Source organism: Lotus japonicus, chromosome 1 (assembly GCF_012489685.1).
Source record: "Lotus japonicus ecotype B-129 chromosome 1, LjGifu_v1.2".
In the NCBI taxonomy this organism is placed as follows: domain Eukaryota; kingdom Viridiplantae; phylum Streptophyta; class Magnoliopsida; order Fabales; family Fabaceae; genus Lotus; species Lotus japonicus.
This window is the reverse complement of record NC_080041.1, coordinates 54,842,369-54,860,495: the sequence shown is the minus strand read 5'-3', so window position 1 is coordinate 54,860,495 and position 18,127 is coordinate 54,842,369.

The following is an 18,127-nucleotide window of genomic DNA, read 5'->3' as shown; positions in this document are numbered from 1 at the left end:
CGCTCTTTCACGGCATTCCGGGTCTTATGACCATTTTGGAAACCGACGAGGTCCAGAGTACGTCCTGTGTTAATACCCCATTAATGTTGCATGTATGCAAAATGATTAGTCAAACAACGTCTCCGTCCTCACTCGACACGTCGCCACGTGTTCTAGGGAAGTTAAAGTCTCTAAAAGCTTACCCTAAGGTAAAGTCGATTCTGCGACCAAAAGACACACTTCATAACGACACATAGCTGCTCCAACAGCACCACAACAAACGCTGCTCCAACAGCACAATAACAAACGCTGCTCCAACAGCACAACAATAAACGCTGCTCCAACAGCACAACAACAAACGCTGCTCCAACAGCACAACAACAAACTCAACACTTGGATCCGACGACACTCCTCGTTTTTCCAAAACTATGATTTGACTTCCAATGCCTTCCTTCGAGGTTGTTATCATTACTTAAAGATTTTGAGGTTATTTAAGGTCTTATGAATTTTCTTTATAAAATAGATTCAATTTTGTCATATCGCAAGTCTTATACACTTTCAGGATCTCCCAATCCCAAGTCGCTTCCAGAGGATGTCTCGATCCACTAAACAAAATTAAGGCCCGAACCTCGTTCGTCCTATCAAACTTTCTCAAAACTCTCAAAATAAAATCGGCATGACCTGCCCGCTATTCTCACCATTCAGAATCTCAGATTCTAGTACAGAGCATATTTTTAAATCATCACAATCAACAACATGTCATATATCAATAAATCGCATCATAAACACTTAGAACTTAGCATATAAAGCATGCACCACACATCCTAGATTACCCACATAGCACATAGCATGTAAGTCAATCTCAAAAACATTCAGTAGATGAATCATCTACATTGTCAGCCGAAGCCTCAGAAAACATTTTCCAATCACACACAATTCCAGTGCATAAACAGTAAACAATGTCGAAACATCGACCCTAAGCATTAACTAGAGATTCAGTGAGAAGCCCTCACCTGTAGATTCTCCAGGACGATCTCCTAACACTTGTTCACAATCAAAGGCTTGCTCCTCTGGGAATTCCTCAAAATCACCTTTAGAGCAAAACCACAGAAATACTATCAGAATCTATCGAAAACTAAGCTATCGATACTTACTAAGGTTACTCGAAGTAATCTATACTCTAAGGTACGATAATCTAGCGCGAAAAGACAAGTTTTCGGAAAAGGAAATTTCCTCCTCTCCCTTTAATAGGTTCGGCCACTTTAGGTAATTAGGAGACTCGATTTTTCTTCGATCAAACTTGGTTCCTATGCTTTCATAAGCCGTAACTAAGGGTATTCTGAACTCGGAAAAATTATCGGATCAAAAACTGTCGCAGGGGTATTTTGGTCATGATTTTTAACTTAGGATTTTTCAAAACTGAAATCCCAAAAATAAAATTTTGCAGGGACGTCACCAACGACGTTTATGACAACTAATCCTACTAGCACTAAGCTAAGGTGATAGTTTTCAGCCTAAAGGTTGAAGCTTTACACCAAAAACTCCAAAAATGGGTATTTTAGGCTCAAATTGATTCCGGCGGAATTCCGGCGACATAACGGAAAATCTAACCCGGCAGAAGTGATCTTGGGCGCATAAGGAAGAGGTTTAGAATCAGAAATGAAAGATTCAGGATAGTTTTGCAAAAACCCATAAACTATCCGCTCAGAAAACTCTACAGAAAAGCTATGGAAAAAGCGATTAGAGGTAAGGATTAGCGACTATACCTCGAAGCCTTGAAGTAGCAACTGATTGATCGACGATCAAGCAAGCGATGAACAAAATTCTTCTTCCTTCTTCCTTATTCTTGGCCGCGGGTTTGAGGAGAGAAAATGGAGGAAAATTTGAGTTTTTCTTCCTTTCTTTGCTATATATAAAGGTTGGAAATTCGCGGGAAAATGAAAGTTTCGCGAATCTGATTTTTCCGGCGTCATTCTCCGTGAATTAATAGATATGTTTTGGCGAAAGAATTCCAAAACTAAAATGAGGTCTCTTTGTATTTTTGGCAACTAAAGCATAGTATGTATAAAACTATTTTACCCGATAAGTTGCTTTTTGCATCGGATGTCGGAATGGAAAACTTCCTTCTGAAGAAAGATTGAAATCATCAAGAGAAATGGGTGTACGCGTGTAGAATATTCATTTGAAGCTCTGAATAGAAAAAGTCTTCATTGTCGAGAAATTCTAGGGTTTTGAAATACCAGGGATTCGGTTTCGGCAAACTTCCGATGATTGGAATCGGACGTTCGTAGATCCTAGAGTTTCGCCTCGAAACGATTGTGATATATGGAAAAAGAGAAGTTCTAACATTTCTCTGAAGATTTTTGGAATTAACTTCCGTCGTGCCTAAAAGTGAAAATTAGCTATATACTAGGGTTTCTGACCTAGGTTTAAGCGTAAAACGATCGTGCTATAACTTTTATCGACTTCAATACGAACCTCAGACTTTTCCTGAACTTTCTCCTTCATACATTTATTTCATTTACTAAACTCTTGTTCAGGTTTCCCTTTGCCATGCTTCAAACCTACCGGTGAATAAGAATTTATTCACTTGGTATAAACTGAAAAACTTGGGCCTTACATAACCGCTGCTGAAGGTACACAAAATTCATGTCGACTCCATGAATTTGAGACCACACTTCCATAGAGAGGATGCTTGTAAGGCCCTAAACTCATTTTATACTATTCAAGTGGAAAATTGAATAAAAATGAAGGTCTTGATAAGGTTTGAGTTTTGACAGATTCTGGCTGTCACTTGGTACGAATTTTTAGAGGGTCTTAACAACCTCATTTGGGAAAACTTTCTTCATGAGCGTTGTAGACCTTTAAGTTAAAAAAATTCTCCAAGTGGTTTCAGGTCATTCCGATCTCGGTAGCTCGAGATATCCTCGTTTTAGTGACTGTGGTTAGGGCTGTACAGTGCCAGCGGATTAATTGATATTTTTTTTTCTTTTAATTCCGAATTTGCTCTTATTTTTAATTAAAAAGGGCTAGGTTTTCAATGGGTTCAGACCTGATTAGGTGATTAACTAATGGGTCAAGTGTTTAATTGAGTTTGGGCTTAAAAAGAAAGGAAAAGAACAAAATCCTAGCCCATAGTGTTGTTGGCCGCAAGTTGATTGGGGTGAATGGGGGGAGGAAACCCTTATTTCCTTCTCATGCAGAAATAGTAGTGCACCCACACACACCACTCACGTAAGAAAAAAAACAGAAGAGAGAAAGAGAGGAAGAAGAGGGAGCCGTCGCAGCTGCACCCTTGCTTGCCGCCGCCGACCACCGTGCGAGAGAGGGAGAGACCGTGTGAGAGAGGGAGGGATCGAGTAGGGGAGGTGAAGAGGGACCTTGGACAGCAGCTTTTGCTCACTTTTCATCTCCAACAACCTCTGTTTTTCATCAACTTTGACAAAGGTAAGGGCTTGTTCTTAGGAAAAGGGTAGAGTTAGGGTTTTATCATGATTGTTTTGTGATGTTGTGATCTTTGACATACTTTTATGAAGACTTGTTGAGTGTTGTTGGTTCTGGAAATTAAAGCATGTTATGAGACACGTGTTAACTGAATCCTTGTTGTTGGAATATAGCTTAAAACCTTGTGCTTAATTGGTTTATAAATTAATTTAGAGGCGGAAGTTTCACTGCCAGTTTTCTGTACTGGACAGCGGACTTCAGGGCCTATTATCACCCATTTCTGACCTCGGCTGAAAAAGGGTTTAACTAGAGAATTGTAGATCTTTAAAATAGCTTTCCAGAAAGGTATCATACATGATTTTTGGTTAGAAGATGCGTTCTGTAGACCAGTTTCAATGAATGTTGTCCCTGCTGTCAAAAAAACTAAGTTGCGAAAATGTTGAAGTTTTTGTTTAGGAACATGTGATTGTGAGATGCTATGAATTTCTATGAGGATAAGTGATGATCTTGAAGGTTTTCTCTTGATGTTTTGTGAATATAATTGTTGCTGGAAATTTGTGCAGTGGATGCATGCTTATTAATACTCATTTGATATACTTGCCATGGATCTATGATTTTATGTGAAATTCATATGACTACTTGCTAGATTGGCTTACTTTTCGATTGTTTCCAACATGATGTTTGATGGTTGATCAAATCTGGAAAATTTGAGGAATTAGTTTGATGTTTGAGGGCTGATCTAAGGCTAGTGCACTTGAAAAGGAAGAAGGAAAAGTTTTTGAAAAACCCTAGGGTCATGTAAATGGTTCGGCCGAACCTAGTTTTAGGGTTCGAGCCATTCCTTTTCTTCGTTTTCTTGCACCGGTTGTTAGACATCTCGTTTTGGTTATCTTGCCATGTTTATGTGTTTGAGAAGCATGCGAATATGGTTATGGATATTTTATGTGTTATGAATATCGCCTGACTGAGGAACCATGGGTCGCTCACCTAGCTGTAATTCCCATTGGTGTTGTGAATATTTATTGTCGTTATGTTTATTATTTGTCGTTATAGTTGATAAGACTCTAGGACTGACTTTAGAGCCTTAAATACAAAGAGAATGAGATATAACTCGCTTGCAAGTAAATGTGATAAATCGGACATAGGTCTAGTGAAGACTATGGGCCATGAGAACGATGGTGCCGTTAGAGACAAACGGTAGCTTGCACGCGAGGGAGATTTTGTGGATCGGTGGATCCTCGTGATTTGGTTGACTGCGGTCACCGTGAGAATTGTGAATTGTGGATCATTGCGTATCCATGTGATTGTACATCTGCGGATGTATGTGATTGGCCAAGGAGTTTTGATGGGTTGTGTGATGTGAGGAAACGTTAGTCTAATTGAGAAGTAGGTTACTAACTCAATTAGTGCTATTAATACAAGAGAAGTTATGACACGTGGTTATGTTCATATGATGAAAGTTTATATGAGATGTGATTATGTTTATGCATGATTTGTTGTGGAACCTGACCCTTGCACTACTTGTTTATGTGTTTATTTGGGGGGGGGGTAGATGGTCGTGAAGATAACGGCGACGACTCATTCTTGGGAGCTGATACTACATGACGAGCCACTACCGGATGACGACTATACTCCTGATGAAGAGGAAGAAGATAAAGAGGAAGGGGCCAAGGATATGGTTGGGTTGAGAGACATCCATTTTTCCTTTTTGGTTGAGAGTACCGAGTTTTGGAAGCATTGAACCATTACTTTATTTTAGTTGGGATATTTTAACTTGATGTAATTTACTTTGAAGTTTTATTTCGGATATTTATTTCATACTCTTTTCAATGATTAATAAGTTTGAGGTTTACGTTGTTGATTATTTCCGCAAGTTCGAAATGGTTAAGTTCCAATAATTTTGTAAAATTGAACTTTTGTCATTTAATTGAAGATTAATAATAGAATCGACGAAAATTCTTTATGAAAATTGGTTACTTGGTTACTGTGTGACACTTGAGAAATCGGGGCGTGACATTGTGGTATCAGAGCTCCGGTTGAGAAACCAGAGCACTAAGGGTTTTGGGCTTACGAGTTTCCGAACTCGTTGTGTTTTGTTTTTTATAAAGGTGTTTTCAAGGCTTCACGGTGAGATTTGGGTAGACTTGATTGCTAAGATGTTTGTTTGACTGTGAGATTGTCTGTGATTAGTATCATTGCCGTGATACTTGAGATTAAGTGTTTGACTTTATGTCAAGATATTTTGAGGAAGTTGATCTTGGATGAGGGTCATAAGAGTAGATTGAGTATTCATCCGAGAATGACGAAGATGTATCAAGACTTAAAACTTCATTTCTGGTGGCCTGGGATGAAGAAACGAGTAGTCGAGTATGTATCAACGTGTTTGATGTGTCAAAAGGCGAAGGTAGAAGCTAAGGATGAATCTTAGTGGAATGACATATGAATTCCAGAGATGAGATGTCAAGGGTACATAATTTTTTAGGTTGAAGTATTTGAAATTGAATCGATTGGATATGACCTCAATTTATGTGACTACTGGATGATAGGGACTCATTGACCTTTCTAGTGATTTTTTCTAAATTTTCATCTTTGACATATTAAGCCTAATCGACTTAATATTGAGGGTAGTGATATTCAGAATTATAGCTGGCAATGGACCATGATAAAAAGGTTGATAGGAATTGATAGATGTTGGTCAAATTTGAGAGATGAGTTTTGTTAGGTATTTGATCCCTTTGTGAAGAAGTCGTAGTGCTAAGAAATGAATATTCATCTAAAAAAAAGTGTTGAAGAGTTAGAGGACATTATTGGTGCGGACTCGGTGAAAGTTTAGATTTTGAGTCCATAAATTCTTGTCCTAATTGTGTAGGACTTAAAGTTTATTAGAATTGGATTGAGAGATTAAGAAGTTGATTGGTGTGATAGTGATCAAGTTAGAGAAAGAAAGTTTTAGCATAAGTTGAATACATGAGAGTGTTGATATGGATTTCAGAGAAATGTGCTAGGATTACTAAGTGAGATTTACTAAGCGGGATTAAAACTGTAGGGGTTAAGACTGTCCTTGAGAGTTGAGAGTCAGGTATGAATAAGAGATTTAATGGTTTTAGTTGTGACGATAGCAGTTGAACCTTTGAAGATTAAAATCTAGGGAGCGAAAGTTGGGCTAGGTCCCTTGAGGCACAATTTATGGTTTGATCTTCAAGGGAATGAATTATGAGTTATGCAGAGTTTTCAGACTTAAAAATAAGCTATAATTTGACTTGTGGATAAGCGAAAGATTGATTTAAGGTCTGAATGAGGATAGTTCCGAAACAAGAGATGACGTAAGGATTGTTAGGTATTGAGATGATGATTAGCTTATAAACGGTTGATCAATTGGACTTCGATTTGGCGCCTAGTGCCCTAGTACGAGCGTGATATCTAGGTCTATCTGAAGATGATTGCTAGATATCTAGGGGTTGTCGCTTACCAAAGATTAAGGTTGGAATGGACGCTCCAAGTGGGACACGCCTGACCACATCGAGACTTTGTGTCAGACTTGGTAAAATAAATAATATTTGGTATTATTTCATTTTGTGAATGGTTTGTGATTTATGTGTGTGATGTGATTTGGTGTGCTGAAGGCTAATTGTTGAGTCATAGAGGCGGGGGAGAACACTGACCGAATCAATGTCTTCCTTACGTTTTTATGGTGTTTTGTCTGATTGTGTTGCACTCTCGATTATCCTCACTTAGCAAAGATGGTGGATGGAACCATTGGCTAAGAAAGGATGGCGGATGGAGCCAGTGAACGGAGTTCGTCGATCAAGATGGTGGATGGAACCATCAGGGTCGATGAGATGGCGGATGGAGCCAGTGAACGGAGTGCGTCGATCAAGATGGTGGATGGAACCATCAAGGTCGATGAGATGGCGGATGGAGCCAGTGAACGGAGTGCGTCGATCAAGATGGTGGATGGAACCATCAAGGTCGATGAGATGGCGGATGGAGCCAGTGAACGGAGTGCGTCGATCGAGATGGTGGATGGAACCATCACGGTCGATGAGATGGTGGATGAAACCATCGGTGAATCAGGAATGGTGGATGGAACCATTGGTCAGACCGAGATGGTGGATGGAACCATCAGGAAAGACAGGATTGGTGGATGGAACCAACGATCGTATATGGTGGATGGAACCATAGATCGGACAAACCAGATGGTGGATGGAACCGTCGAATGGACTAGGTGGTGGATGGAACTACCGAACAAGTGAATTGGTGGATGGAACCTTTGAGCTTGGTGTCCGGAAAGTTTGTTTTCCCGTGTCTGAGCTGTTGATGTTGCATCTGGATCACCTGGACGGGACGCCGACCAGCGTGTACCGGCATGAGCATAACACCTGTTTGACTTAAAACTTTTTGTTGTTTTGTGAGACTGCAATGAGGCAGTCCGGGTCGTGTTCTAACGGAAGAGTTCCGTGAGGTTCTACGACGAGTGTTTAGGTTATTGACAGTGAGATGTGAGTAACTCGAACATCCTTACCAATTATTTTTCTAATTGCCATCTTTTGGATATCGAGCCTGATCAACTTGATATTGGAAAATGGTGATCGGAATGATAGTTGATGTTGGACTATGAAAGGAACGTTAAGGAGAGACGGATTCCCTTTGTGAAAATGATGTGGAACTAGCTAGACCACTTGAGATGTCACGTGAAGACCAGAAAGATGAGACTAAGGACAATTACCTAGGCGTCGAGACGACTAAGACATTTGTGGAGAGTATCAGAGTGCGCAACGGAAGCGTGGTGTGTCTTCCTATAGTAGTTTCGAGGACGAAACTATTTTAAGGAGGGTGGTATTGTAAGGCCCTAAACTCATTTTATACTATTCAAGTGGAAAATTGAATAAAAATGAAGGTCTTGACAAGGTTTGAGTTTTGACAGATTCTGGCTGTCACTTGGTACGAATTTATAGAGGGTCTTAACAACCTCATTTGGGAAAACTTCCTTCATGCGAGTTGTAGCCCTTTAAGTTAAGAAAATTCTCCAAGTGGTTTCAGGTCATTCCGATCTCGGTAACTCGAGATATCCTCGTTTTAGTGACTGTTGTTAGGGCTGTACAGTGCCAGCGGATTAATTGATATTTTTTTTCTTTTAATTCCGAGTTTGCTCTTATTTTTAATGAAAAAGGGCTAGGTTTTCAATGGGTTCAGACCTGATTAGGTGATTAACTAATGGGTCAAGTGTTTAATTGAGTTTGGGCTTAAAAAGAAAGGAAAAGAACAAAACCCTAGCCCATAGTGTTGTTGGCCGCAAGTTGATTGGGGTGAAGGGGGGGAGGAAACCCTTATTTCCTTCTCATGCAGAAATAGTAGTGCACCCACACACACCACTCACGTAAGAAAAAAACAGAAGAGAGAAAGAGAGGAAGAAGAGGGAGTCGTCGCCGCTGCACCCTTGCTTGCCGCCGCCGACCACCGTGCGAGAGAGGGAGAGACCGTGCGAGAGAGGGAGGGATCGAGTAGGGGAGGTGAAGAGGGACCTTGGACAGCAGCTTTTGCTCACTTTTCATCTCCAACAACCTCTGTTTTTCATCAACTTTGACAAAGGTAAGGGCTTGTTCTTAGGAAAAGGGTAGAGTTAGGGTTTTATCATGATTGTTTTGTGATGTTGTGATCTTTGACATACTTTTATGAAGACTTGTTGAGTGTTGTTGGTTCTGGAAATTAAAGCATGTTATGAGACACGTGTTAACTGAATCCTTGTTGTTGGAATATAGCTTAAAACCTTGTGCTTAATTGGTTTATAAATTAATTTAGAGGCAGAAGTTTCTCTGCCAGTTTTCTGTACTGGACAGCGGACTTCAGGGCCTATTATCACCCAATTCTGGACCTCGGATGAAAACTAGTTTAACTAGAGAATTGTAGATCTTTAAAATAGCTTTTCAGAAAGGTATCATACGTGATTTTTGGTTGGAAGATGCGTTTTGTAGACCAGTTTCAATGAATGTTGTCCCGGCTGTCAAAAAAGCTAAGTTGCGAAAATATTGAAGTTTTTGTTTAGGAACATGTGATTGTGAGATGCTATGAATTTCTATGAGGAAAAGTGATGATCTTGAAGGTTTTCTCTTGATGTTTTGTGAATATAATTGTTGCTGGAAATTTGTGCAGTGGATGCATGCTTAATTATACACATTTGATATACTTGCCATGGATCTATGATTTTATGTGAAATTCATATGACTACTTGCTAGATTGGCTTACTTTTTGATTGTTTCCAACATGATGTTTGATGGTTGATCAAATCTGGAAAATTTGAGGAATTAGTTTGATGTTTGAGGGCTGATCTAAGGCTAGTGCACTTGAAAAAGAAGAAGGAAAAGTTTTTGAAAACCCCTAGGGCCATGTAAATGGTTCGGTCGAACCTAGTTTTAGGGTTCGAGCCATTCCTTTTCTTCGTTTTCTTGCACCGGTTGTTAGGCATCTCGTTTTGGTTATCTTGCCATGTTTATGTGTTTGAGAAGCATGCGAATATGGTTTGGGATATTTTATGTGTTATGAATATCGCCTGACTGAGGAACCATGGGTCGCTCACCTAGCTGTAATTCTCATTGGTGTTGTGAATATTTATTGTCGTTATGTTTATTATTTGTCGTTAAAGTTGATAAGACTCTAGGACAGACTTTAGAGCCTTAAATACAAAGAGAATGAGATATAACTCGCTTGCAAGTAAATGTGATAAATCGGACATAGGTCTAGTGAAGACTATGGGTCATGAGAACGATGGTGCCGTTAGAGACAAACGGTAGCTTGCACGCGAGGGAGATTTTGTGGATCGGTGGATCCTCGTGATTTGGTTGACTGTGGTCACCGTGAGAATTGTGAATTGTGGATCATTGCGTATCCATGTGATTGTACATCTGCGGATGTATGTGATTGGCCAAGGAGTTTTGGTGGGTTGTGTGATGTGAGGAAACGTTAGTCTAATTGAGAAGTAGGTTACTAACTCAATTAGTGCTATTAATACAAGAGAAGTTATGACAGGTGGTTATGTTCATATGATGAAAGTTTATATGAGATGTGATTATGTTTATGCATGATTTGTTGTGGAACCTGACCCTTGCACTACTTGTTTATGTGTTTATTTGGGGGGGGGGTAGATGGTCATGAAGATAATGGCGACGACTCATTCTTGGGAGCTGATACTACGTGACGAGCCACTACCAGATGACGACTATACTCCTGATGAAGAGGAAGAAGATAAAGAGGAAGGGGCCAAGGATATGGTTGGGTTGAGAGACATCCATTTTTCCTTTTGGGTTGAGAGTACCGAGTTTTGGAAGCATTGAACCATTACTTTATTTTAGTTGGGATATTTTAACTTGATGTAATTTACTTTGAAGTTTTATTTCGGATATTTATTTCATACTCTTTTCAATGATTAATAAAGTTAGAGGTTTACATTGATGATTATTTCCGCAAGTTCGAAATGGTTAAGTTTCAAGAATTTTGTAAAATTGAACTTTTGTCATTTAATTGAAGATTAATAATTGAATCGACGAAAATTCTTTATGAAAATTGGTTACTTGGTTACTGTGTGACACTCGAGAAATCGGGGCGTTACACTTGCCTTGGAGCAATATTGGGATGGGTGACCTCCTGAGAAGTTTTCTCGGGAAGCGCGTAAGTAAGGACAAAGCGCGCTGAAAAGACTCGTGTTGTTAGCGTGAGGCTAGTCGTCAGATCAGGATGTTACAATAGACACCGGTACAGGCCCAGGGAGTAGACGAAGTCGAAATCTTCAGAGTGATGGCCTGGGGATGAAAAGCAATCACGATAACAGAATCACGCAAGGCACATCGAGCCAGAGCCCACACGCCACCAGCCTGCCCTTGGGCCTCTTCTATACCAATATGAACATATCCCAGAGTAGTCCAGAAGCTACGGAGTTGGCGGAAAGGGACATGGGTTTCAAGTAGAAAACAAATATCTGGAGTAGTAGACCTCAACACTTCTTTAACATACCGTCGCAAGACCACGTTATCCACCCCACGCACATTCTAGGAAAGCACTGAGAAATCCTGATTCATCATCATTAAGCAACAGTAGGGTGAAAGGTCCAAACGGAAATCAGATCCCAAGGGCATCAGAGTCAAGGTCAATCCCCATGTCCATCTCTCCTTGGATCTCTCCCTGAGGTAGGTCTTGCAAGGTGGCAATATTTCCCTGAGACACTGTTAGGTCTGGAGGACGGCTTCCATGGTCCCCTTGCCCAGTAGACCCGGCATGGAACGCAAAGGAGGAGAGAATGGAGTTCCCCAGTGAGAGAGAAGGAGGTTGTGAGGCTGGATGTAGTTCCGGATGTAGTGCTAGTGTATCTTTCGTCCCAGTACCTTGTATCAATTCCACAATCTTCCTAGTTGCCTCGCCATTATTCTCCAAAGTATAACTAATGGCCAACTAGAAACGGGGTTCCACGCTCATTGGTGCTTGTTTCCTTTTGTTGACCCAGATCTTATCATTAAGAGTCAAATTCTGGACATGGCCCCGCTAGCACCTGAAACATCATAAGTATTTTTTTTCTCAATGGCAAAAACTTAGGCTTTAGGAGGTGGCACACTCTGATTCGCACATTGGGCCACAGGTTCAACAGTGGCCATTGTCTTACGTGACGTTGAAGCCCCACCATGCATAGCCCTAGTTGACTTTTGTTGATTGGCCTGCATGACTTTGGAGTTTCACTTCTTCCGAGAGACAATCATCCAATCACCATGTATTTCTGGTATATCCTCCACCAATGTGGTGCTCTTCTCCTTAGATTGATTCTCATTAATTGCATCATCATTACCTGGGGCCACGTGATCCATGCCCGCCTGGGAATCCCTAGATTGTGGGCTAGATTCCGGAATTGACGTGCTTGATTGATCAGCACGCAAAGGATTAGGGTTTGGGGGTGTGACCACGGTGGCTGGAATAAGCGGCGGTGGCGGCGCAGGCAGCGGGCCGGAGCATTCACTGCTGCGATGGCTATAACACCCACAAGAAGTACAGATAACGTGGAGACCCTCGTATCCACTTTGTACCAAAATCCTTCAATGCAAATCTTTCCTATGACTGGCCTACGGAGATCCAGTTCAACGCACACTCGGGCGAACTTGCCTCGCTCCGCACGGAGGGTGTTCATGTCAACCCTGATCGGCCTGCCAATAATCGGTGCCACTGAAAGCAAGAAGCTTTCACCGTAAAACACCTGACTGAGCCCAGGAAATCTAATCCATGCCAACGTGTGAGTAACCCTAGCCGCTAGAGAGATGAATTCCTTGCTCCAGGTGGACACCGCAAGGTAGTGATAAAAAACCATCCAAGTGCCACCTTCCATGACCATCGCTCTGTCAGCCGTCAAATCGAACTTGACCAAATAGAACCCATTGTCAATATCTAAGAGTTCAAAATCACTAGATAACCGTCATAGGTACGCCGACCTTGTCTTCATGGTTCGGTATCCCAGTTTTTTCCCCAAAAGGAAAACCACCAGAGCCTCTGTCCACGAGGCACACAGCTCCGCTAGCACACCTTTGTCAACATGAATTTGCGGCAGTAGAGAGTTACCATTGGCGTAGTCCACTGCCAGTTTTCCTTTCTCGAAGAGTTTCACTGTCTCGGTAGTCTTTGGCACCGTCTTCCCACCCATGAGCTTGTCACGGAAGGAGGTTTTTGCTTGTCCTGGACCCACACCGCCACGGCAGCCACCGATGGAGGCGTAGGGTTTACGCCTTCATAGAACTTCATCATACACACAGCTGCACGCATTAGGTTCTCACCCATGTTTATGTTAATATTAGTTATGTGTTTCCGTCCAAAAAATAATATTATTTATATGTGCTATAAAAGTTATAAATAGAACGGTATTTTCTTTAATCTACAAAAAAAAATAGCTACTACTCCAAATAAATTTTTTAAATAAATAATACTATGACACTATCTACATCTATATCTATAATCTATAATCTATCTATCTATCTATAATCTTCTATAATCTATCTGTCTATAATCTATAATCTATAATCTATCTATCTATTTATCTATCTATCTATAATCTATCTATCTATCTATCTATCTATCTATATCTATCTATCTATAATCTATCTATCTATCTATAATCTATAATCTATATAAAAGCAGAGATTTTGCAACCTTGGGGGTAAAATTGTAACTTAATACTTTAATAAACATGGGTGAAAAATTTTCCATGGTCATATACGTAAATTTGTGAGTAATTCAATATGAAATCAATCCTGGCCATTCATTGCTTCTAATCCTAACCGTTGATCATTTTCTTATGAAACCCTTTGTACAACCTTTTCATATTCTTTGCCGTTTTATTTGTTGCTTTTGTAACTCCTGATTATGGATTATGATTACAAAATCACCAAGAGTTTCTTCCTTCTTCTCCCATATATAAAACATTTTTCCATAGTCTTTTTGCCCTGGTGCATCTCTTTTACATGTAAGAAAGGTATGGAATATTGGGTTACTAATTGGTGGAATACTAAGCAATCCGAAATTTTCTTGAATATCATTCAAGAAAAGAGCATTCTAAAAAAATTCATGGAATTAGAGGAACTGTTCTTCTTGGATGAACTCCCTTTCAACTTATTTTCATCTCTCTCATTTTGTCCTTCAGCATCTCCATTCATGTGCAGGTCATATCTCTTCAAATTGGATTCTCCAACAGCATCATTCCAGCACAAGAATATCTTCCATCAGCACAAGAATATTTTGCGTTTTTTCTTCTCCACCAGTCACTTCTTCTTCATCACTTTTCATTCCCAGGCATTGACGTTTTTCTCCATCATCATCTTCCATCTGGTAAGAGCACTTATTTTTTCGCCTTATTTATCCCTTTTGATTTATCTGTTCTGATTTCGCCATTTCTTCTTCTTCAGATTTTGTTCTCATGCTACGTTCTTCCCAAACGGTCTTATTTTTTCTCATTCGTTCTTCTCAGTTTTCATCTCCCACTCCTGTAAGATTCAGTCTTTATTCGCAATATGCACGTTGTTATCGCTTATTCAATAGATGAAAGTTACAAATTTTATTTTACTTTTGTAATTTATGCATGTTTTTTTCTTTGCTGTTGATTATCAATATTATTATGATCTGTTTGTAACTTCTATTTCATTTCAAAAATATTTTTTCTTCATAAACTATTAAAGTCATCTCCTTTATTATTTCTCTAATTGTGTTTCATTATTTTTCTTGCACAATTTTATGATATTTGCTTCCATTTCTTTGACAGTTTAATCTTCATCAATGTAAGTTTCTTACTTTTTTTTTTAATTTTGATTAATTTATTATCAACTTAGTTGACCAAATGATAATCTTTTCTACTAATCTGGTACAATGAAGCCTTTTTTTCTCTTTTACATTTCATTGATTTAGTCTCAATTTGTTTGTTTTTTCAGATTTCCCATTGTCGTTTTCCATTCTTCCAATGCTACATCTTGAAAACATGTAACTTTCTTGCATTTTTCGTAATTTTTATTGTTTCATTATGAACTTAGTCGACTAAATGAGAGTCACCTTCAATTTATTTGGTGTGGTGTTGTCATCTTCATCGTCTGCCTTAAGTTTCATTCAATTTATGTCATTTGTTTGGTGATATTTACACTATGAATGTGGTCACTAATTTTACATTATTTTTTCAGTTTTCAGTTTTATTTTTCCTTCTCATTCCTTTTATCTATCCACTCTATTTGGTGAGTTTTGTTTATTTTTCTATTGAAAGTAAATCCTTGAATTAAAAAAAAGTTTCATGTATCTGTTTTTACCTATGAGATTTTAAGTAATTAATTATACATATTATTTCATATGTGATTTTTCAGAACCCGTTCGATATTCAGTAGACTTTAAATCACAGTCGTTCGATATTCCCCTTGAACTTCCTCTATCGATTTTAGTATATAACTTTCTACTATTAAGGTCAAAATTATTTTAAATGAATTTATTATTATTTAATTTATCTGAGTTATGGAATGTCTTAGATCAACATTAATATTAAATATGATATTAGTTATGAATTCCATAAGACGCATTATCAATAGTTTAGGTTTGTTGAAGTATTAATCAATTAATATTTAATATTAATAATAAACCTTAAAATTTAAAGGTCAATAAATAAAAAAAGCTCCCATATCCCTTCCTCTTGAACTTCCTTCATCAATGTCATTCTAAAGACTTCTACTATTAATTGAAATAATTAAATTTATTATTATTTATTTAATATGAATTATGAAATTCAAAAATATATTTATATTTATTTATATATTAAGAAGTTTAGTAATCTCAAGGGTAAAATAGTCTATCAATAAACAATGTTTCATATGTTTATTTTTATCTATGAGCTTTTGAGTAATTATACGTATTATTTCATATGTGATTTTTAGAACCGTTCGATATACAACAGACTTTTAATCTCAACCGTTCGATATTCCCCTTCAATTTCCTCCATCAATGTTAGTATATAACTTTCTACTATTAAGCTCAAAATTACTTTAAAATGAATTTATTATTATTTAATTTATGAGTTATGGAATGTCATAGGTCAAAATTAATATTAAATATGATATTAGTTATGAATTCTATAAGACACATATTATTAGTTTAGGTTTGTTGAAGTATTAATCAACTAATAATTAATATTAATAATAAACCTTAGAAGTTAAATGTCACTGAATAAAAAGAACTCCACTATCCATTTCTCTTGAACTTCCTTCATCAATGTCATTCTAGACATCTACTATTAATTAAAAATTATTTTAATTGAACTTATTATTATTTATTTCATATGAGTTATGAAATTCAAAAATGTATGTCCAATACTAAATAAGATCTTACCAAAAAGAAAAAAAGATTATCACTAGCCCTTTTCTCTACAACTATATGATTAATAAGTGTTGATACTCATTCAACATGTGCACTTCACCTAAGTTTTGTTGAAGCATTTGCTTTTGTTTTTTCAAATGCTCAAGCTTCAAGACATTTTTCCAGGTACATATATCCAACGGCTAACTATTGATGTACTAACCTAGAATGTTAACATGTGTTCTAACATGCTTTATATTTCATGATGATCTTCAACTTGATTTTATCATCTAAAATTGAAACACCTAAAGAATTATTTTTTCATTGATTTGCTCAACTTTTTGTTATGTAGGATGACTCAAATAGTTCGTATGTTCCATGTATGGGAAACAAGAGATTTCAAAACACCTCAAATTGTTAATAGTATTGAAATGCTCTTTGTAACACCCTCTAAACCCCGCATATATTATAGCTTAAATCAGAGCAAAATGCATAACATAGAGGGTGTCACACTTATTCTCCAAAACCATAAATCAAAACACCTGTCATGCTCAAAATAAATATATAAATCCAACTTTAGTGTCATAACATCTTATGCATAGCACAACGGATTTATTTTTCAACTCCAAAATAAAACATAATCCAAGAATAAATAAAGAGAGTAAATGAAATAACTCTTAACATCCAGGTAAAATACTAAACGTTTCCCCGTGTTACATAAGAGAGCATGACTCTCATAACTAAACTACCTATAAAAGACTAACTCCTCCGACTAACCCTTGCGAGAAGCTCCACTATCCTCGGCACCTGAGCGATGTCGCATAGAACATCATTCCAACATAAGGGTGAGAACTCATATCATATGGATAAGCATAATAATAAATAATGTAAAAGCTTATCTATGTTCCACATAAATTCTTCACACTTCACTAACAAATAATAAATTATGTAATTTAATATAATCAACAATCTCACAGTTATGACAATACTCCATAATTCATAGCATCAAGTAAGCAAATATTATTGTCACCAATTACCACAACATCAAATCTCAAAAAATATCACAATTATCATTAATTAGCATCAACAGCTCTCTAAGGCCTAGCATAGCAATTTTACAATAACAAATATGACTCAAGTGAGACCCGTGCAAATGTCTTTGGTACCAAAGTTGTTATCCTTAGCGGTATTACCGCGTCTACTCCAGACAAATAACCACCAATAAAGCTCTCGCTCTGGGCTTCAAAACCACTCCAGTTTTGGGACAAGTCACTAGCCTCCACGAGAACTAGCAAACATTGCCTCTTGACAACTATGCAGTGTATTGTGCAAAACTGAACCAACATATGTATATTCATACTATCTCCAAGTCCTAATTATTTTCGCATATTCATCACCAGTTCAAAAATATGAAATCATCTCTAATTTCACAAAACACACACTTACATGTTATCAATCACACAACTTGCAATCACAGTAACTTAGCAACTTAACATTTAACATCAATTCAGAAACAACATCATATAATGAGCTATTAAACACATATAAATTAAATATAATTCATATATATCAGGTTCTGCAACTATTATACAAAAACGGGATTCTTCCTAATTTTCCTCAAAAGCTCGTCATCTCCCTGCACCATCCCCCTCATGCGCGCTACCGCGCGCACCACTACCTACATGCGCCACCTCCCCCATGCGCAACCCTCGCTATGGTTGCAAGCCACCGCGCCTTGCGCATCACCACGCGCGCGCACCATATCTTTTTTCGAAAACAACATTTGCACCTAAAATGACTTATTTTATTCAAAACTGTCACGACCCAAACCTAAGCCGTAACTGGCGCATAAGCTATTACC